Here is a 22,646-nt window from a genome sequence, read left to right on the forward strand (position 1 = left end):
TTCATAAGAGAATATATATAAAGCTAACAATTTAAAGCAAAAAAAACACATTTGCTATTTGAACAGGTGAAGCATAGTTGGAGATTGGGTGTGGAGTGCACCTTGCAGTTAATGCATGTAATGTTTGTGCTGTCAAATGTGCAGTTAGCCCAGATGTTTCTGCATTTAATTACAGAAGGAAGGATGGACACACCTCCCACAACTACTGCACAGTCTTTGCAGTCTTTGTAAAGGATAATAAGTGCAAAACTTATTGCACTTTAGTAGAAGGGCTCCTATGTATTTTCCAAGAAAAAAAATTATCCATATAGGAGACAATTCTATAACTGGGGACTATAAATGTCTTGATCAGAACCTATTAATGTAGATGCCTACTTTCATTTACTGAATAGTAGCATAAAAGCACAAATACATACCTATAAGTGAAGCCACGCCCACATCCTGCCATGGGCATGCTTAAGTGTCGCTGCACTTCTCCATAGATAATAATAATAATAATAACTTTATTTTTCTATACCGCCATAGTCAAACTGACTTCTAGGCGGTTCACATAGAAAGAAGGCTGGACAATCAGCGAATTACACAATGCAAGAAGAAGGAAGTTACATAATAATTAGGGAAGCATAGGGAAGGAATACATGAGAGAGAAAAAATTACATAATACATTGGGGTAATAAGGGGAAAGAATATCTGAGAGAAGTCGTCTGAGTAGGCAAGGAATTTGTCAAATAGAGCGGTTTTAATTGATTTTCGGAATGTGTTGTAGGTCTGTCTGGCTTTGTTTATGTGGTTTCCCAGCCAGGATTCCTGTCTGTTTGCTTGGAACGTGAAGGTTCTGTCTAGGAAGGATTTGTATTTGCAGCCTGTGATCTTTGGGTATGCAAATATGTTTTTGTTTCTGGTTGTATGTGTGGGGTTGTGCAGAGTGAAGTGTGTTTGTAGGTAGGAAGGTGCTAGGCCCCAGACTTGTTTGTAACATGCAAATTTGAACAGTATTCGCGCCTCCATTGGTAGCCAGTGTAATTTTTTGTAATAGGGGCTGATGTGGTCTTTTTTCTTCAGTCCGAAGATCAAGCGAACTGCAGTGTTTTGCACTAATCTTAATTTTTGTACTGTTTTTTTGGGGATACCCAGGTAGGCGATGTTGCAGTAATCTAGGGTAGATAGGATCAGCGATTGCACCAGTAATCTAAAGGATGTTGTGTCAAAGTATTTTTTGATAGTTCTTAGCTTCCACATTGTGTAAAAGCACTTCAGAGGCCTACAATGTGGATGTCCTGCCTTGGGGAGGCTTTTTTAAAAAAACGTGTATTCCAATTGGCTGCCCAATGGTAGTAGGACTATCCCCATGTCATTCTTTATGGAGAGAGGGAAGAATCAGAGTATGAATGGGCACAACCACTGACCCTCATGCCTTGCATTGAAGAATGCTAGTGTAGAAGGTCTGAGGTTGAGATAGACACTAAAGAATGGCAGTATCTGATATCCAGAGCTGAGATTGTGATGTCATAATGCCTCATTCCACCAATGCCTAAGAACCAACCTCATCAGTGATGTCACAATGGCTTGACTATCCTATACTTGGCTCACATAAGAATCAGAGTATGAATGGGCATAGTCACTGACCCTCAAGCCTTGCATTGAAGAATGCTAGTGTAGAAGGACTGAGGTTGAGATAGAGACTACAGAATGACACGGGATGGTTTCCTGCGGTTATCCATGGGAACGAGGACGATGATGAATTCTGTCACCATGTCATTCTCTAGAAGTTAATCAATAAGGGTAGAATGCTTTAAAACAACAGGACAGAAAGACACTGTAGCTGATACTGTACAGCAACATTTGGAAAAGCATTTTTCAAAGAACTATGTTTTGAGTGACTTCTTAAATTTCTTGAATGAGGGTTCCGAAGAAAGCTAATTCCATAGATATAGTCTCAAATAAGAAAACGCTGTGTCCCTTCTAACTGCTTTTAATGTACCAACTAGGCTTGTTTTTGCATATTACTGTATGTTTCTTATCTTTAATCAGGATCACAGCAAACATCAGATGGATGCTGGATTCACAGTGAATCAGTTCACCCATCTTTAGTACCAAAACCACATGAAACTCATTATGAAATGGCTTTCATCAATGAACAAACGAGGCTAAGTCATGTTAGGAGCACCAACTATTATCCACAAGAGAGGGAAGAAAATAATCACTGAGTGTAGAAATCTACAGGAAATGAGACGACCCCAACAAGCAAGATCTTGTCAGACACGCTTCCCTATATCTGCAGTATCCCAAGAAACAACGCTAATTACTATTTTGTTTCTCAATATGGGATATAGGGATCATTATTTAAAAGGTGAACCAGTAGATAAAACATGCATTTTGGGATTAATTAAATTATAGTCTGAAGATCTTTTTCAGCTAATTGCTGGGGTAGCTGACAGTTTGGACTGTTAGCAACATGGACAGCAAGAATAGCCAGAATTTGTGAAGAAAAATGTTACTGCACATTATAGAATTCTGGAGTTTCCGCCTTATTTTTCATGAAATAAGAGGAATGTGATTTGGAAGACTTGTTTCTGATTGATCAGCATGGCTCCAAAATGGTTGTACGCCACCAAAAAAAGCTCCACTGTAGATTCCACCCTAATTCCATTAATTCAACTCTATTCTCTTTTTGTTTTTATATTATACACTTTATACATGCTTTTTATTTTATTAACAGGGGTAGAACAAGCCTCGGAGCACATCAAGCCATAATATAGGCTCTTCTCCAGTCATCGGCTAAAAATCTTCCCTCTACATACTGATATATCACATTATTTTGTTTTGTTTTTTTCAAAACATTTTTATATCAATAAAATTCAATAATGGCATCCCCCCCAATTTTTTGCTTTTCAGATGTTTGATTTCAATTTCCATTCAGCTATGGTCAGGCCAGGAGGTTTTTAGCCAATGATTGGAGAAGTAAGATCCTATGGTGTGGCTTGATGTGCTCTGAGCTTTTTTCCTACCTCCGTTAGTAAAATAAAAAAGTGTATATATATATTAAAGTGTATAATATAAAAATAAAAAGAGAATGGAGAATTAATGGAATTAAGGCTGAATTTACAGTGGAGCTTTTTTGGTTGCGTCTGTATTTAACCATTGTTCCCAATCCATCATTGAATGGGTGACTTCAAAATGATTATGTCAATTGCTTAAAAGCTGCATAATAATATTTCGCAATAGTTCAATTGCTACAGGTGGGTTGTAGAACATATCCCTGATGATGGGTGCACAGGGATATCCTCAGTCCATTACCTAACCCATTAGTCTTTAGGAGGTAATCTTCTAAACCTCTTTTTGCACCTGAAAGTAATTCTCTACAGATCACCTTAAAGAGAAAGGCACTGGGACTTGTTTAACGCCTTTTTGTAATTACACAACCACATTCAGAGCGGTTTACATACAGATACTTCAAGCATTTTTTCCCAATCTGTCCCGATAAGCTCACAATCTATCTAATGTACCTGGGGCAGTGGAGGATTAAGTGACTTGCCCAGTCACAGGGAGCAGTGAAGGGTTTGAACCCACAATGTTAGGGTGCTGAGGCTGTAGCTCTAACCACTCTGTCACACTCCCATCCAAGTTAGGTGCCTTGATGTCTGCTAATTCTATATCATCAATTGCACACCTAATTGCTATTACAAAATACTAGCATTAAGTCTGTAGTTACAAGCCTAACCTTAGGCATGAGTATTAATGCCAGCTCAAAGGAGGGTTTAAATGCTCACTCCTAGCTGTTCTTAGTTAGGCACATAAATGATGGTATTCTGTAGCTTATGTAAGTGCTAGGCACACACCTGACCTGCTCATGCCCTTCCCAAGTCTACACCCCCTTACAGCTGCGCATTTGTGCACAATTTGTAGAATACCAACTAAGGGCAGTCATGTGAAAATACAAATGAATGCCATTTAACACCAATTGTAGCCAGCTGTTGGTTAATTCCAATTGGTAGCTAATGAAGCAATTAAGTTGCATGCTAGCCAATATTGCGTTATAACTTGTAAATGCAATTTTGTGCACAAAGCATAAAATTGTGTATGCGAGGTTATAGAATTATGGGTAAATACTGATTTACATGTTTAAATGGCTTATAAAATTAGGTCATACTTTAAAGTATGTGTAATGTAAGTATCATGTACTTGTAGAATAGGCATGCTCAGAAAAGGAATTTGTATGAAGAGGTGCAAAGTCATGATTTAAACATGTATTTTATAGAATACGCATGCACACAGGTTAGCATTTATGCCTGCTCCTGGGCACAAGGTAAACATCCAATGAGGGTCAGGAAGCAGGGGTCTTCATCATGAGTAGCAGTTGATTTTGTTGGAGGGGGACCTCAGGGTTGCTATTTCTGCAGGATTTGTGCTAGTATTTTAAAGAGATACTTCCCTGTAGTCTGAACAGATCTGTCCAGAACTAATGGGTTATGCCTGACAACCAGCAGATGGAGACAAAAAATGAAAGTAGTTCTTTGTCATGTATCCCATTAGGACACTATACATGCATAGTTCCTCAGTATTCTCTGTCTCCAGTGGCTGATAGATGGTCTCAAAGTGCAACTCCTGAGAAGAGTGACTAAGATGATAAAGGGGATGGAATGCCTCTTGTATGAGAAAAAAAACTAAAGATGGTAGGTCTCTTCAGCTAGAAAAGAGACAGCTGAGGGGAGATATGACTGAAGTCTATAAAATCCCGAGTGGTTTAAAACTTCATCAAAAATTACAAAGACTAAGGGACACTCAATGAAGTTACAAGGAAATACTTTAAAAACCAATAGAAGGAATCATTTTTTCACTCAGAGAATAGTTAAGCTCTGGAATGCATTGACAGAGGATGTGGTAAGGATAGTTTAAAAAGTAGTTGATTTTAAAAAGGTTCCTAGGAAAAAAGTTTATAGTCTGCTATTGAGACAGACATGAGGGAAGCCATTGCTTGCCCAGAATAGGTAACATGGAATGTTGCTACTATTTAGGTTTTTGCCTGGTACTGGATTGGCCACCGTGAAGATGGGATACTGGGCTAGATGGACCATTGGTCTGACCCATTAAGGCTATTCTTATGTTCTTATGTACTAGTGTTCAGTTAAGCCTCTTTTGGAAGTTTTATTCTGAGCCAGTTTATTTCTGAGCTCCAGCTGACTTTGGTGTGCCTTAATTGACTTATTCTCTTGAACCAGTATTTATACTGTATTTCAGTCAAGTTGGAGGTACCGTCATGAGATTGTTTTCCTGTCCCATTGTAAATTCTAGGTTTTAGTTGAGCATAGAGGTTTCTTGCTTGGCTTTAGCCTCTGTTCCTTAAAAAAAAAAAAAAAAAAAAAAAGGAATGAAAATGGAAAGTTGAAGAAATGGAGCTGGGTTACATCTCAGAGGTTCTGGAAACCCTACCTCCCCCTTCTCCCCCTGGGACAACCAAACTTCTCCTTAAAAGCAGCATGGTGAATTTGTTCTGTGTTATATTTCTTCCATTTGAGAGGCTTCTTTTACATATTAAACGTCTGGCGCCATGTGCGGGTGTGCCTCTGTCCTTACACATGAGCACGGTTAATTGCCCATCTGTTGTTATAGACTTTTTTTTTACTACAAGGCAGCTTAATTATATGTTTCCTTTTTTTGGGAAAATTAGATTTTTTAGCCTCATGTTCCTAATGTATATTAAATTCAATTTGTCACTGGCACAACTATTGAGCCATTTTTTCCCCACTGGAATCTTCCGGTCTGGTCACCATTTTCTGTTACTTAGAAGGTACTTCAATGTTCTGTCCCCTGTTTCTGCTTACCTAATGATCAGATAATTCAGCATTGGGCTTATTATTTGCATTAATTAATAATTTTTTTTTAATTTTTTTTTTGGAGGACACAGCCAGTGCCTGGTTGTACTTTGGCATGACAGCGAGTGTATTTATTAGTCTCAGTTCTCCAGGTGCACAACTATTTTGAATTAAAATTCTGTTTTGTATTCCTTTTGCCCTTTTTCTACATTAGTCAGGCTAGATTTTATTTATGCCTATTATGTTGTGCATGTGGTTATTTGATTTCCTTCATAGTATGATCTCCTATGTGCTATGTGGTAATGTGGCTCTGCTGTAAGGGCTGGAACTCTCAGGAATACAGGCACACACAAGGGTTGCAAGTAAATAATAACTTTATTAAATGCAAACTAAGGACTTACCAAGTCTATTTTCCCCATAGGCTGGATACTCAAAACAAAACAATCACCTAGCTTTACCATAGTTCCTTTCAATCCAGGCCCGCTCTACAATTCAGTGCACACTACTTTAAGGTCCCAGCAACCAGTCCTAGACATGGCTTCCACAGGTTCAACACTTAGTCACTTTTTCTTAACTCCAAGCTTCTAAGGAAACTTGTCCTACCTCACTGAAGTCTCTGCTTCTGGCAAACACAGGGAGCAGTCTCTAATGAGGGCAACTCCTCTTTCCCAGGCTCTCCCTAGGTATTGCAGCTTAGAGGCACATCCATGGACGACCTCTTGCCTCAGGAACTCCCTGATCTATTCAGCCCCAGGGCAATTAAACTCCTCCCTGCCTGAGCCCTGCCACTTTGACTCAACAGGTGGCTTACACTTCGCAACCATAAGCTAGCATCTCTTGCTGTAAGGTAGCTTAATTGCAGTGGCGTACCTAGCATATGTGACACCCAGGGCCCATCATTTTTTGGCACCCTCCCCCATCTGTACGAAAAACATGATTTTTAATAACAAGCCACAAGACACACATGAGTACCTAGGAAAAGGCAGCATCTTACATATGCAGTGAACAGTACATCAATGCACCCATTCTAAAACTAAACAAGCCAGACTAGTACAGATCAATCCTACACCGTCAATCCTAACAGAAAACCATGTCTTTCGAACACACAGAACACAGAAAATACCTTCGCCTAGTATGGAATATGTCATCACAAACTAAGCCCTCCCTCTTTTACAAAACTGTAGTGTGGATTTTAGCCACGGTGGTAACAGCTTTGACGCTCATAGAATTCTGAGCATCAGAGCTGCTACCACCACAGCTGGCACTAAAAACGCTCCACAGTTTTGTAAAAGGAGGGATAAAATAGAAATACATAGACAAAGGTTAAATTGAACCAGCAAGAAGATGGACTCTGTATACAATGCAACACCACAGAAACAGTGACACATGTCTCCTAAAGCAACAAATAAATAGAAAATTTTTGTTCTACCTTTGTCTTCTCTGGTTTCTGCTTTCCTCATCTTCTTGTTACTCTCTTCCTTCCATCCACTGTCTGCCATCTCTCTGCCCCTATATGGCATCATCTCTCTTTCTATGCCCCTTCCAGAAACTGTATGCCTCCCCCTTCCATCTCTCCTTTCACCCCCATTGGTCTGGTATCTCTCTCTTCTCCTTCCCTCTCCCACACCTCTCTTCTGCAATCCCTTTCTTCCCTCATTTTCCTTTATAATTTATTTTCTAAATCCATCTAGATAACGTTCTTACTACCCTCTCATCAATTTCCTTTTTTACTGTCTACCTACAGCTCGCCACCTCTTTCCCTCATCCCCTCCAGTATTTCCCTAACTCAATCCTTTTCCCCTATCATGTGCCCTCCTTTTATTTATCCCTCCTTCCATCCTCTGCCCTTTTCTCTCTCTCCCTTCTCTCCACTTCCATCATCTGCCCCTTCTCTCTTTCCCCCACTTCCATCATCGGCCCTCTTCTCTCTCCCCACTTCCATCATCTGCTCCTTCTCTCTCTTCCCCCCCCCACTTCCATCATCTGCCCTCTTCTCTCTCCCCCTTCTCTCCACTTCCATCATCTGCCCCGTCTCCCTCTTTCCCCCCTCCTTCTATCATCTGCCCTCTTCTCTCTCCCCACTTCCATCATCTGCCCCTTCTCCCCAATTCCATCATCTGCCCCTTCTCTCTCTTTCACCCTCACTTCCATCATCTGCCCTCTTCTCCCTCCCCTTCTCTCCACTTCCATCATCTGCCCCTTTTTTCTTTTCCCCCTCTTTCCATCATCTGCCCTCTTCTCTCTCCCCACTTCCATCATCTGTCCCTTCTCCCCACTTCCATCATCTGCCCCTTCTCTCTATTTCCCCCCACTTCCATCATCTGCCCTCTTCTCTCTCCCCCTTCTCTCCACTTCCATCATATGTCCCTTCTCTCTCTTTCCCCCACTTCCATCATCTGTCCCCTTCTCTTAATCTCTCCATCCACCACAGGCCCATCTTTTTCCCTCACCTTTCCAATTTTGGCAACAAGATCGGCAAGCCCCCCACCCCCCCCCCCCCCACGACAGCACTCAGTGGCATCGGCACCCCCCCCCCTCCGCGACGGCACTCAGCGGCATCGGTGCCCCTTTCTGCGACGGCACTCAGCGGCATTGGCACCCCCCTGCCCCGCGACAGCACTCAAGTTCGGCCTTCTTCTTCCAGCATCAGCAGAACTTCAGATCAGCAACAGGTGCTCAGTCAAAAGCTTCCCCTGACTGAACTGCCTGGGCGGAAACAGGAAGTAGAGTCAGGGGAAGCTTTTGACTGAGCACCTGTTGCCGATCTGAAGTTCTGCTGATGCCGGGAGAATGAGGCCGAACTTGAGTGCTGTCGCGGGGCAGGGGGGTGCCAATGTTGCTGATTGCCGTCGCGGTGGGGGGGGCGCCGATGCCGGTCAGTGCCGTCGCAGCCCAGGAATTTTCTGGACCTGTCCAGCTGTGCACCCCCCTAAGGCTGCACCCGGGGCGGACTGCCCCCCCTTGGTACGCCACTGCTTAATTGCAATATCAGTGAGGGAGTGCTCTTTATTATACCACAGCTTGCTGCAACTTAAAAAATAAGTGTTTCTGTTTTAATTCCTTTTGAGAACTACTTCTAGCAATATGGCTCAAGCTAACCATCCTGACACTGGTTCCTTTTGTCCTTCCTATTCTGTAGATCTCTTTTTCTGCTCCTGAAAGTGTCGACTCATATGTATTTTTTTTTTTCCATTCTTGTTGCCTAGTGGAAAGTTTTCCATATACTCACCTTTTCATCTCTATTTGTGTTATGGGCTTCGGGAAGCTTTCCCTGGTATTGTCAAATTCTTTTAGGCTCAGCTCTTCTAAGCCAATCATTCAAACTTTCTCATATAAATTCAGCATACTGTGCTGGTACAAAATTTGCACAGTTCATTAGGAAGGGTTGAGTATAGTAGGGCCTAAGCTGAGTTTCTTGGCATAAGCACAACTTAGCAGCATGGATGATCTGTATGAGTGTAGCTTTTTCAGTCAAGTTTATCAACTTTGCTTTAGCCCACTTTTCAGTCTTCAAAGTCCTTACCAGCTTAGGTTTTTACTCAGCTTACCATTGTGGTTTCACCTATCTTATCACCTAGACTTCAGTACACTTTTCTGACATGACTTCAGCAGAGTTGTCACTGTTAACATAGAAACAAGATGGCAGATAAAGGCTAAATGGCCCATCCAATCTGCCCATCCACAGTAACCATTATCCCTTCCTCTCTCTAAGAGATCCCACGTGCCTATTCCAGACTTTCTTGAAATCAAATACAGACTCTGTCTCCACCATCTCTACTGGGAGACTTTTCCATTCATCTACCACCCTTTCTGCAAAAAAGTATTTCCTTAGATTACTCCTGAGCCTATCACCTCTTAATTTCATCCTATGCCCTCTCATTCCAGAGCTTCCTTTCAAATGAAAGAGGCTCAACTCATGTGCATTTATGCCACATAGGTATTTGAATGTCTCTATCATATCTCCCCTTTTCTGCCTTTCCCCCAAATTATATATATCTTAAGATCTTTAAGTCTGTCCCCAAATGCCTTATGACAAAGACCACATACCTTTTAGTAGCCTTCCTCTGGACCAACTCCATTCTTTTTATATCTTTTTGAAGGTGTGGCCTCCAGAATTGTACACAATATTCTAAATGAAGTCTCACCAGAGTTTTGTACAGGGGTATCAACACCTCCTTTTTCCTACTGGCCATACCTCTCCCTATGCACCCTAGCATACTTCTAGCTTTCAATGTCACCTTTACAACCTGTTTGGTCACCTTAAGATCATAACATACAATCACGTCCAAGTCCTGCTCTTCTTATACTGGCCTCAGCATATCTTGCCACCATATCTGCAGCCCAACTTATAACCTTATAATAAGCGAGAAACTGAGTCAGTTTCTCGCTTATTATTACATTTACTTTACTGACTAGTATATATATATGTCCCTGTAAGTTCTCTTGACGTAGTTGCAACTTATAACCTTGGCTTCAGCCTAGCTTACCACCATTTTGTGGTATAGCTTGTCACAGTGGCTTGAGTTTGCATTGCCACAATTTGTCCTTGTGGGTTTAGTTTACCCTGCCTCCACCTTGGTTTTGGCACAGTGGCTTACAGGACCCAAGGCAACATGGATTCAGTAGAGGCAGGTCTTGTAAGACAAATCTGATCAATTTCTTTGACTGGGCAACCAGACAATTGGATAGAGGGAGTGCACTAGATGTAATTATTTAGATTTTTGCAAAGTCTTTGAAAGGGTTCCACACAGGTATCTAATAAATGAACTGAGTGCCTTCGGGATGGGCCCCAAAGTGATGGACAGGGTCAGGAACTGGTTGAGTGGAATGTGACAGAAGGTAGTAGTCAATGGAGCTTTCTCTGAGGAAAGGGATGTTACCAGTGGTGTGCCTCAAGGTTCAGTTCTTGGACCTGTTTATTTTTGTAAATGATATTGCTGAAGCCTGTCAGGTAAGATTTGCCTCTTTGTGAATGATACCAAAATCTGATGAAACATAGAAACATGATGGCAGATAACGGCCAAATGGCCCATCTAGTCTGCCCATCTGCAGTAACCATTATCCCATGTGCCTATCCCAAGCCCTTTTGAATTCAGACAGAGTCTCTGTCTCCACCACCTCTTCTGGGAGACTGTTCCATGCATCTACCACCCTTTCTGTAAAAAAGTATTTCCTTAGATTACTCCGGAGCCTATGGTATGAATAACATGAGGAAGGACCTAGCAAAGCTTAATGGTCAGAAATTTTGCAGTTAAGATTCAGTGGTAAGAAATGCAAGGTTATGCATTTGGGCTGCATAAAACTGACGGAACAGCACAGCTTAAGGGGTGAAGAACTTTTATGCATGAAAGAGAAGAAGGACTTGAGTATGATAGTATGTGATGATCTTAACGTGGCCAAACAGGTTGAAACGGTGATGGCAAAAGTTAGAAAGATGCTAGGGTGCATAGAGAGAGTTATGGCTAGTGGGAAAAAGGAGGTCTTGATGTACCTATATAAAACTCTGGCGAGACCTGTTAGAACATTGTGTACAATTCTGGAGACTGCACCTTTAAAAAGATATAAACAGGATGGAGTCGGTCCAGAGAAAGGCTACTAAAATGGTTGTTGGTCTTCTTCATAAGGTGTATGAGGACAGACTTAAAGATCTCAATATATATACTTTATAGGAAAGTCAAAAGAGGAGAGATATGATAGAGATATTTAAATACCTACATGGCATATATGTGCATTAGGAGAGTCTCTTTCGTTTGAAAGGAAGCTCTGGAATGAAAGGTTATAAGATGAAGTTTAAGAAGTGATAGGCTCAGGAGTAATCTAAGGAAATCCTTTTTTTATAAAAAAATCTTTATTGATATTCAAACTTCACTAGTGTAATATAATTGATATATCAGAAAAACTGCACAAAAACACACTATTAACTATATAATTATTACATTAACAATCATTTCTTCACTCTTGAACTTATTATTTGAACAATAGTACTTATAAAATAATTTCACTATTATAATGAAATAAATAAGCTTTTCAAAATATATTATCCACCCTCCCTGGATGTGCAAAGAATGTAATGAAAAAAGAAAGAAAACATGACCTTATTAATTATAATAGAATAAAATTAGTCAATGGACTCCATATATCGTTAAAAGACTTATTATTTCCTAAACGTTCTGCCATCATCTTTTCATACTTGTACGTGGTACATACAGTTACCCACCAAATAGTAAAATTAATCTTATCATGATTTTTCCAATTATGGGTAATCAGCTGAACCCCTATTCTTGTCAATATCATGAAAAGGCGACTTTTAAATTTATCTAAAGTAGGTTTGACATGAAGTATGAAATCCTTTTTTAGAAATGGTGGTAGATGTGTGGAATAGTCTCCCCGGTAGAGGTGGTGGAGACAAAGTTTGTGTCTGAATTCAAGAAAGTGTAGGAAAGGCATGTGCGATCTCTTAGGGAGAGGAGGAGATAGTGGATGCTGCGAATGGGTAGACTAGATGGGCCATTTGGCCTTTATCTGCCATCATGTTTCTATGACTACACCTCACCTTGTACACCTGTTCTCTTTTGCCTTGAGTCTAGGTCATCTTTGTCTTCCAGGCTTGGTTCCATTGTTCGATTCTAAGCTACTCAGAATTTAATCTTTTAGATTTTCTTGAGATATCTCTCTGTTCACTGGTAAGGTTCAGTTAGAGGAACTTTGGTTTTCTTATCTTTCCTAGGGACAGTGCTCCTTTTTTATTCAGCTGCTTTTTGATAACCATGATATTGTTTGTCTTTTCTCACTGAGAAGCTGGCCTTTGTGCCCATGAGATACATTTTGCTGCCATGCATTCTTGCAATTCTCAGGTTGACCATTAAAAGTCTTCTATGGTGTTGATCCATCTAGTTCAAGGGTAGTTCTGCTTCAGACACCTTCACAGTTCAGTTGATCCTATCCTCTTATTCTATCATCCCCTTATCTGCTTATTCTATCCTCCCCTTATCTTCTGAATTTCATCTCTAATCCTGCCTGGGATTTATCTTTGCAGTTACAGTGGAATTCTTCACATTTGAATGAACTCATCTTATCCAACTGAACTTATCCTATGCACATCCTTTTTTCCTGACTGAAGTCATTCAGTCACTTGCAATGATTTATTATTTGATCTATAGATATCTCTTTATGGACAGTTAAATAAGCTACATATTAAAATTAATGAATCTTAAGAGCATAAGAGTTGATGTACTTGGACAGATTGAAGGTCTATCAAGTCCAGTATCCTGTTTCCAACAGTAACCAAGCCAAGTCACAAGCACTTATCAAGATCCCAAAAGAGTAAAACATATTTTATACTGCTCTTCCTAGAAATAAGCAATGGATTTTCCCAAATCCATCATAATAATGGCGTATAGACTTTTCTTTTAGGAAATTATCCAAACCTTTTTAAAAATCCTGCTAAGCTAACTGCTTTTACCACATTCTCTGGCAATGAATTTCAGAGTTTAATTACATGCTGAGTGAAAAAATATTTTATCTGGTTTCTCCAAAGTTTTCTATATGCATAAATATATGCTTAATGCTGGCTATAAAGACTATTTCCAGTTTAAAACTTTTCTAATTACATACTCAATACTAGGTACAAAAACAGTTGACATGGAGCTAGGAAATCTTAACTTTAGAGCCAATGAAGTCATGTGTCACCTGACAGCATTCAGGGCTATAAGCCAAACTCCTTCATTTTCTTGAACTTTTCTTAAACCAGCATATTTCTATACAGAAAAAAATAAAATCTGGAATTAGCATCTTCATTATATCTATCATAAATCAGTCATTTACTTACCAGCTTCTTTTGTTTGTTCAATGCAATCAGCATGGCTTCTGCTTCTGAGGTGTTTTTCTCCCATCTAGCTATGTGTTAATTATAATGCAAATATATTTCCGGATATTTTTTGAGGTTTGCCTATTTTTCAGTCTGACTGACTTCTGGTTTCCAATAGTTGAGGGAGCTACCCCAGCTAGCGCTGGATGTTATACTCTCTCCAGATGAAAGAATCAGAGCACGATAATATGGAGGGTAGAGTTTGCTGTGGTTCCTGCTGCTACAGTTGGCCAAGATATGATTATAAAGCAAGCAGTGTGGGAGGGGTTATGCAGAAGAGATGCTATTATGACTGGGAGCTGCCCTTGCTCATCATTTTGTCAGTGGGGGAAATTCTGGCTGTAGCAGAAAGAACAGCATTTATTGAGGTAGTAGAGACATTGAGCATATCCATGCTTAGGATGTCCAAGTGGAACATCAACAGCAGCTTCCTAATTCTATAAATGGTGCCTAAAGCTCAAAATTTCTGTTTAAAGCAAACAAACAAAAAGTTAGTTTCTGCCTTTGCCATAAGAGCAGAAAGCAGTGCTTCTGACCTGAATTAGGTATTAATTAAGGTTCTGTGAGGAAGGCAGAGTAGCACTTAAAAATCACCAGAGTAATCTGATTACTGTGTTAGCTTCCAAGGGTCTGTTTGTAGCAGTCCCCTAATAAAACCTACAGAGAGAGAGAGGAAAAGTCCAAGGTAATATTCTTTCTGAGAGGAGAGAAGAGGAGAAGAGGACATTGCTTTTTTCTGAAAGGAGAGGAATGGAAAGGAGAAGAGGACATTTCTCTGGGTTGTTGTTGTTAGGTGCCATTGACTCATGCTCGAATCCTAGTGACTTAATGAATTACAGATCTAAAAAGAAATTGGTTTTGTGCTAGTCCGGAAAGGTCCTCCAGCATCATCCTCATGGTTGTTTTCAACATGTCCAGCCATCTGATTGCAGGTCGCCCTCTTTGCTTGGTTCCTTCAGTCTTCCCAAACATGATGTTCTTCTCCAGTGATCTCTCTCTTATGGTGGTATGACCAAAAATAGTCGTAACTTCATCATTTGGGCTTCGAGTGACATAGCTGGTTTGATCTCTTCCAGGATCGATTTGTTAGTTCTGGTGGTCCACGACATGCCTAAAATCCTTCTCCACACCAAACCTCAAATGAATCAATCTTCTCTGACTTGTTTCTGTAGTTTCCAGCTTTCACATCCATAATTGACCACTGAGAAAATGAGTGTGTGGACATTATTTTGCTCTGAGCTTTGATAATTTTAAGGATTAAAAACTAAATTGTAGGTTCCTTTATATAGACAGCTTAGATCTTAAAAGAGAAAACTTTATTAAGCTAGTTTCCATAGTATAAAAGCCTTTTATAGCCTTACAGTTTTGAAACTTGAACTTTCTGCTGGAGATAGTCTTCATTGCCACCCTCCCTCTGCATCCCCACTCATCCCTAGCTCATTTCTTTACTTATAGTCTTCATTTATAGTTAATATTCTAATTAGGACAACAGGAGAACTGTTTATTACATATTATTTTTACATTTCATTTCGAAAATGAGTCTATTTCCTTGAAGTTAGAATAGCAGACTTGGAGGAGCTGAGGGAGACAGAGAGGTACATAGAGAAGACCTTCAGTGATGTTGTAGAGAAGACCCACCTCCAATCTAGCAGCCCCTGTGCTGCCTTGGAGGAGGGAGGTTTCCTAAAAGGAGAGCATTACCCTGGTGAAGTAGAAATTAATCTTGTATCCAGGACCTGCTCACCAGGGGATGCAATATCCTCTCACACTGAGGATGTATGTCCAGTGGCTTCTTCCCAGGAGGAAAGGGTTAGGAAAGCTGTTATAGTTGGTGATTCAATCATTAAACATGTAGATAGCTGGGTGGCTGGTGGGCATGAGGATTGCCTGGTCACTTGTATGCTTGGTGTGAAGGTGGCAGACCTCACACATCACTTAGATAGAATTTTAAATAGTGTTGTGGAGGAGTCGGCTGTCTTGGTACATGTAGGTACCAATGACATAGAAAAATGAGGAAGGGTGGTTCTGGAAGCCAAATTTAGGCTCATAGGTAGAAAGCTGAAATCCAGATCCTCCAAGATAGCATTTTCAGAAATGCTCCCCATTCCGCATGTAGGACCCAAGAGGCAGAGCTCCGAAGTCTCAACAAAAAGTGCAACAGGTTAACAAACAATTAGTACTAATAACAGCACTCATTACAATCAATTGATATAATAAGTACATAACACTCCCCTCCTGTACCCTCCCTCCCACCCTTCCTGGATGTGTATAACACTCATTCATAAATCAAAGTGAAATATTAATGATAAATTCTTACAAAATTTTGTTAATGGATCCCCAAATCTCTTTGAATGTAGTATAGTGTCCCAATTGTAATGAATTCAGACATTCAAACTTATAAATTTGGCATAAAGACTCCCATCAAAAACTATAATTTATGTTATCCCAATTTTTCCAGTTTTTCGTAATTAGCTGCATAGCAACTCTTGTCATGATGAGAAGTAATCTATTCTTATTTGCATTGATTGGACTCTTGGACATTAATAATGTTCCAAACAACACTACATCAAATGTTTTAAAAGGAGATAGAGCAGCTTTTAAACTAAGATGGAGTGAAAGCTGACAGTTGTCCAGGAGTGGTGTGGAGTATCCTTGAAGGGTACTATTGAAACAGAATATTTAGGAAGTCCCAATAGAAAGGTTTCAATAATGGTGAAGGAAAGCCAGGAGTGTTTAAGAGGAAGGCAGAGTAAAGGGCTCAAATAATCCCTGCCATCTTCTCAGCAAGCTATAGATAAAAGGAAAAAAACAACTACTAGAAACCTAAAATATAAAATAGAAGAGATAGAGTATATAGCACTGAATGATGATATAGATATAATAGGCATCTCAGAGACCTGGTAGAAGGAGGAAAATCAATGGGACACTGTGTTACTTGGAAAAAAAATTATATTACGAAGATAGAGTAGATCAAATTGGAAGGGGGGAGTGTGTTATATGTTAAAGAGGGAATTGCATCAAACAAAATAAACATTCTACATGACATAGATAGCAGTGTGGAATCCATATGAATAGAAATCCCATCTGTGAAGGGAAGGAATGTTATACTACCGGCCCCTGTGACAGAATGAGCAGACAGATGAAAAAATGTTTCAGAGATTAGAAAATCTGGCAACAGTATAATATGGTATAATAATGGATGATTTCAATTACCATAACATTGACTGGATAAATGTTACTTCAGGCAGTGCTAGGGAGGTAAACTTCCTAGACGTCATAAATGACTGTTTCTTGGAGTTATTGGTCCAGGAACTGAGAAGAGGGGGAGCTATTTTAGATTTGATTCTAAGTGGAATGCAAGGCTTAATACAGGAGTCAACTGTGTTGGGTCTACTGGGAAACAGTGATTTATAATGTGATCAAATTCAAGCTGATATCTGGAGTGACATTGCTAAAGAAATTTACTATAGCGGCATTTAATTTTCAAAAGGTTGACTACGATAAAATGAGGGAAATGGCTAAAAAGAAGCTTAAAGTGTTGGTGGTGATGATTAGAACTGTAAACCAGGCATGGATATTATGAGAAAAATACCATCGGGGAAGCCCAGATCAGATATATTCCAATTATTAATAAAGGTGAAAAGAAGAGAAATTGAGAGCAAGCATGGTTAAAGGATGAAGTGAAAGAGACTATTAGACACACACACACACACATACAAAACCATCCTTTAAGGAATGGAAAAAGGATCCATGAAGAAAATAAGAGACATAATCACTGGCAAGTTAGATGCAAAGCTTTGATAAAGAAAGCTGAACATGATTATGAAGAACCACTTGCCAAAGAGTCAAAAACTCATTGTAACAATTTTTTTTGGTACATCAGAAGCAGAAAACCTGAATCCTTTGGACTGTTGGATGATTAAGAAGCAAAAGGGGCACTCAGGGAGGATAAGGCCATAGTAGAGAGACTGAATGAATTCTTTGCTTCGGTTTTTACAGAAGAAGATATAAGATATCTATCTGAACCTGAAATGGTTTTCAAGGGTAATAATGCACAGGAACTGAATGAAATCTTGGTGAACCTGGAAGATGTACTAAGCCAAATTGACAAGTAAAAGAGTGATAAATCACCTGGATCCCAGGGTCAGGGTACTGAAAGAACTCAAACAAGAAATTGCTGATCTGCTGTTAGTGATCTATAACCTGTTGTTAAAATTGTCTATAGTACCTGAAGATTGGAGGGTGGCCAATGCTACACTGATTTTTAAAAAGGGTTTGAGGGGAGATTCGGGAAATTACAGACTGGTAAGCCTAACTTCAGTGCCAGGCAAAAAAGTGGAAACAATTATAAAAAATAAAATTGTGCAACACATGGAGGGGCATAATCAAAATCAAGTCTAAGTCCCTTTTTGGCCTAAGGCCTTAAACGTTGAAAGTAGAAGCAGGGAAAATGTCCATAATAAAAAAAAACGTCCAAAAGGAGGTTTTTTTTTATAATGGCCTGCCTCTACACTCAGCTGTTTAAACGCCCAGATCACCACTACGTCTACACTTATACCCCCACGACGTCTACACTTATACCCCATAATGAACCTAAAAAACGCCTAAGCCCCAATCATCCAACACAAGGGCTTTTAGGCGAAGGAGGAGCCAGTCCTTCGCCTAAAAGCTGGATTCTGTAACCGGTGTCTGTCAAAAACAACACCGGTTACAGAATCCACCCTCCCCCCCCCCCCCGACATTGGAGCAAGAGGGAGCCCAAGCCCTCTTGTCCCGCGGCACCCCCGAACCCCCAATGAAGATCGGGGCAAGAGGAAACCCAAGCCTTCTTGCCCCGCGATCCCCAATCCGCACGATTAGGTTCAGGGCAGGAGGAAACCCAAGCCCTCCTGCCCCACGATCCCCCCCCCCCAAGTCCGATCCAGCCAGGAGGGAGCCCAAGCCCTCCTGGCCTCTCGCCCCCCACCCCCTACAAGATTGGGCAGGAGGGATCCCAGGCCCTCCTGCCCTCGACACAACCCCCCCATGACCGCCCCCCTGAACCTCCAATCGTCCCCACCCCCTGCCGACCCAACCCAACCCAGCCCATGTGCCTAAGGCCCCGCCCATAGGAGGGGCCTAAGACTCCCGGGCCTATTTTGGTTGGCCCAGGCACCCTAGGCCCCACCTGTGGGCGGGGTTTCAGCCACCTTGGCCAATCTGGCCCCATTCCGGAGCCGGCTGGCCTGCCGGATGGGTGGGCTTGACACCCGTCCGTCCAGCCAACATTTAACAGGTATGGGGGTGGTATTGAGGGTGTTTTTGACAGACACCGGTTACAGAATCCAGCTTTTAGGCGAAGGACTGGCTCCTCCTTCGCCTAAAAGCCCTTGTGTTGGACGTTTGGGGCTTAGGCGTTTTTTAGGTTCATTATGGGGTATAAGTTTAGACGTAGTGGTGGTCTGGGCGTTTAAACAGCTGAACGTAGAGGCAGGCCATTATAAAAAAAAACCTCCTTTTGGACGTTTTTTTTTTATTATGGACATTTTCCCTGCTTCTACTTTCAACATTTAAGGCCTTAGGCCAAAAGGGGACTTAGATGTTTTTTTTGATTATGCCCTTCTATGTCTATGACAAACATGTTTTAATGGGATAGAGTCAGCATGGGTTCAACTGAGGGAGATTTTGCCTCACCAATTTGCTTGAGTTCTTTAACCGTGTGAATACACATGTGGATAAAGTTGAGCTGGTTGATGCAGTGTATCTAGATTTTCAGAAAGCTTGTGACAAAGTTCCTCATGAGAGGTTTCTGAGAAAATTAAAGAATCATGGGATAGGAGGCAATATTCAGTTGTAGATTAGGAATAGGTTGTCAGACACAAAACAGAAGGTAGGGTTAAATGCCATTTTTCTCAATGGAGGACTGTAAATAGTGGAGTGCTGCAAGAATCTGTACTGGGACTGGTGCTATTTAACTTATTTATAAATGATATGGAAATTGGAATTACCTGTGAATTTGCAGATGACACTAAGCTGTTCAAAGCTGCTAAAAGGCATGCAGACTGTGCAAAATTGCGTGCAGACATTAGGAAATTAGAAGACTGGGTGTCCAAATGGCAGATGAAATTTAGGGCTCCTTTTACTAAGCTGCGCTAGCGGTTTTAGCGTGTGCGCTAGACGCTAACGCCTCCATTGAGCTGGAGTTAGTTTTTCCGTGTAGTGCGGGGGGCAGCATGCACTAATCTGCAGCGGGTGCTAAAAACGCTACCGCAGCTTAGTAAAAGGAGCCCTTAATGTAGATAAATTCAAAGTGATGCACATTGAGAAGAATAACTCAAACCATAGTTACCAGATGCTAGAGTTCACCATGGGGTTCAGCACCCAAGAAAAATATCTGGGTGTCATTGTAGACAATACGCTGAAACTTTCTGCCCAATGTGCGGCTGCAACCAAAAAATCAAATGCTAGGAATTATTAGAAAAGGAATGGTAAACAAGACTGTTATATTGCCTCTGTATCGCTCCTTGGTGCGACCTCACCTTGAGTATTACTTTCAATTCTGGTAAGCTTATCTCAAAAAGATATAGCAGAACTAGAAAAGATTCAAAGAAGATCAACCAAGATGATAAAGGGCATTGAGCTCCTCTCATTTGAGGAAAGATTGAGGAGGTCAGGGCTCTCCAGCTTGGAGAAGAGATGGCTGAGGGGAGATATGATTGAAGTCTACAAAATCTTGAGTGGTGTAGAACGGGTACAAGTGGATCTATTTTTTATTTCATCAAAAATTACAAAGACTAGGGGACACTCGAAGTTACAAGGAAATACTTTTGAAATCAATAAGAAGAAATATTTTTTCACTCAGAGAATAGTTAAGCTTTGGAACACATTGTCCGAGGATGTTGTACGAACAGTTAATGTAGCTGGTTTTAAAAAAGGTTTAGACAAGTTCCTGGAGGAAGAGTCCATAGTCTGCTACTGAAATAGACATGGGGTAAGTCACTGCTTGCCTTGGAATGGTATCATGGAATGTTGTTACTATTTGGGCTTTGGACAGATACCTGTGACCTGGATTGGCCACTGTGAAGATGGGATACTGGGCTAGAAGGACCATTGGTCTGACCCAGTATGACTATTCTTATGTTCTTAAGTGCCGAGTAGTACTAGTAACTAAGCACACTTTATAGAATCACACTTATAGTAATAGTGCTAAAGTGGGCTTAGGGATCGATAGGCATCCCAACCTTAGGTGCACCCTTTTTTACTGGAGTTTTCTTGGCTAAGTCCAAATCAGGTGCCTGCATGACAAATACACCCACAATCTGCCCCCTACCATCTAATTAAGTACAATTTACCCCAATTACAAGTTGCTAATTGATAATTATTGGCATCAATTAAGCCTTTTAATTAATTACCCTCCCCCTTTTACTAAGCCATGATAGAGGTTTCTACCATGGCCCGGAGCACTAAATGCTCCAACGCTGCTATGATGCTCATAGAATTCTAATATTGCCCCCCAAAAATATCAAACAATATAGATAAAATCCAAACATGGGCAACGAACAAGTTGAAACTGAACGCCACCAAAACCAAAGCCATTGGTTTCCACACCGCACAGCAGAACATCATATCTAATCTCACTCTTTCATCAGGCATCACTCTCACAATGGAAAAATCCACCAAGGTACTCGGCTGCTTCTTAGACGACACTCTCACAATGGAACCACAAATTTCTAACCTTCAGAAAAAGACCATCTACACTATGCATCAACTGCGTCTCACAAGACCATACTTCTACCCACATCACTTTGCTCTGATCGTTCAAATGATGGTCTTACCTCAACTGGACTATTGCAACTCCGCCTACCTTGGCATCAACACCACTCTTATCCACAAACTGCAGCTCATCCAGAACACAGCCGTTAGACTAATCTACAAATTAAAGAAATATGATTCAATCACAACCTTCATCAGGCAACTACACTGGCTCCCAATATCATCCCAAATAATTTTCAAAACCTCATGTATCCTACACCAGATTCTGTACGGAAACTCAGCAGCCTCTCTCATCCAACTATTCTCCACTGTTTGGTCGACATCAAGACAAATCCTTAACAGAATTCAAGTAAACCTGCCATCCACAAAATACCTCCATTACAAGTGAATTTTCCACTCTATGCTAACTTATCTGGGTGTAAAAACCTGGAATGACCTCCCAGAAGCTATCGGGAAAAAGACAAACTACATTGCATTCAGGAAAAACCTAAAGACCCACCTCTTTGACATTTAACTGTTTCAGCTTGTGTATTGCACCCCCTACTTCTAGGCCCCTCCCCTTGCTTCTCCATGCCCCCCTCTACTTTTCCACTTCCTCTTTGATCTGCCGCCTTGAGCTTGTATATGTTTGTGTGACTCACAAATGGAAGATTAGATTAGATTAGAATTCCTAAGAGCATTGAAGCAATGTCAGAGCATTTAGTGCTCCGGGCCATGGTAGAAACCTCTACCATGGCTTAGTAAAAGAGGATCTAAGTTAGGTGCCTAGATTGGCTAGGTATGTTGATGTAGGTGCCTAACTTTAAGCATCATTTATAGAATCTGGGCCTATGTGAAATAGACTTCTCATAGTTATGTCTGCTCAGGTCACTCTGTATTCCTTGTAGAATGTTCTGGCATTGTTGGGTAATTCAGTTTCTAACCTAGTTAAAGTTTGCTCAGAAACATATGGCGGTCTGAAGTTACGAGATTGTAAGACAGAAATCTGTTTTGGATCACAAAAATTAGTACAATTTCATCTGCACAGACAGGGCTGATTCAAGACAAATTTACCAAAAATGGCAAGATAGAAACAATGGAAAATTTTAAATTCACTCAAATGTATAATCAACTTTCCTAAGGTCCCTTTAGTGCAATCAGTAGAAGTTTTTGAGAGGCATCTTCTGAGATGTTGAAAATTAAACAAGATGTTTCCACCTATTAATAAAAAGGTC

The sequence above is a fragment of the Geotrypetes seraphini genome, chromosome 4 (assembly GCF_902459505.1).
Source record: "Geotrypetes seraphini chromosome 4, aGeoSer1.1, whole genome shotgun sequence".
NCBI lineage: Eukaryota > Metazoa > Chordata > Amphibia > Gymnophiona > Dermophiidae > Geotrypetes > Geotrypetes seraphini.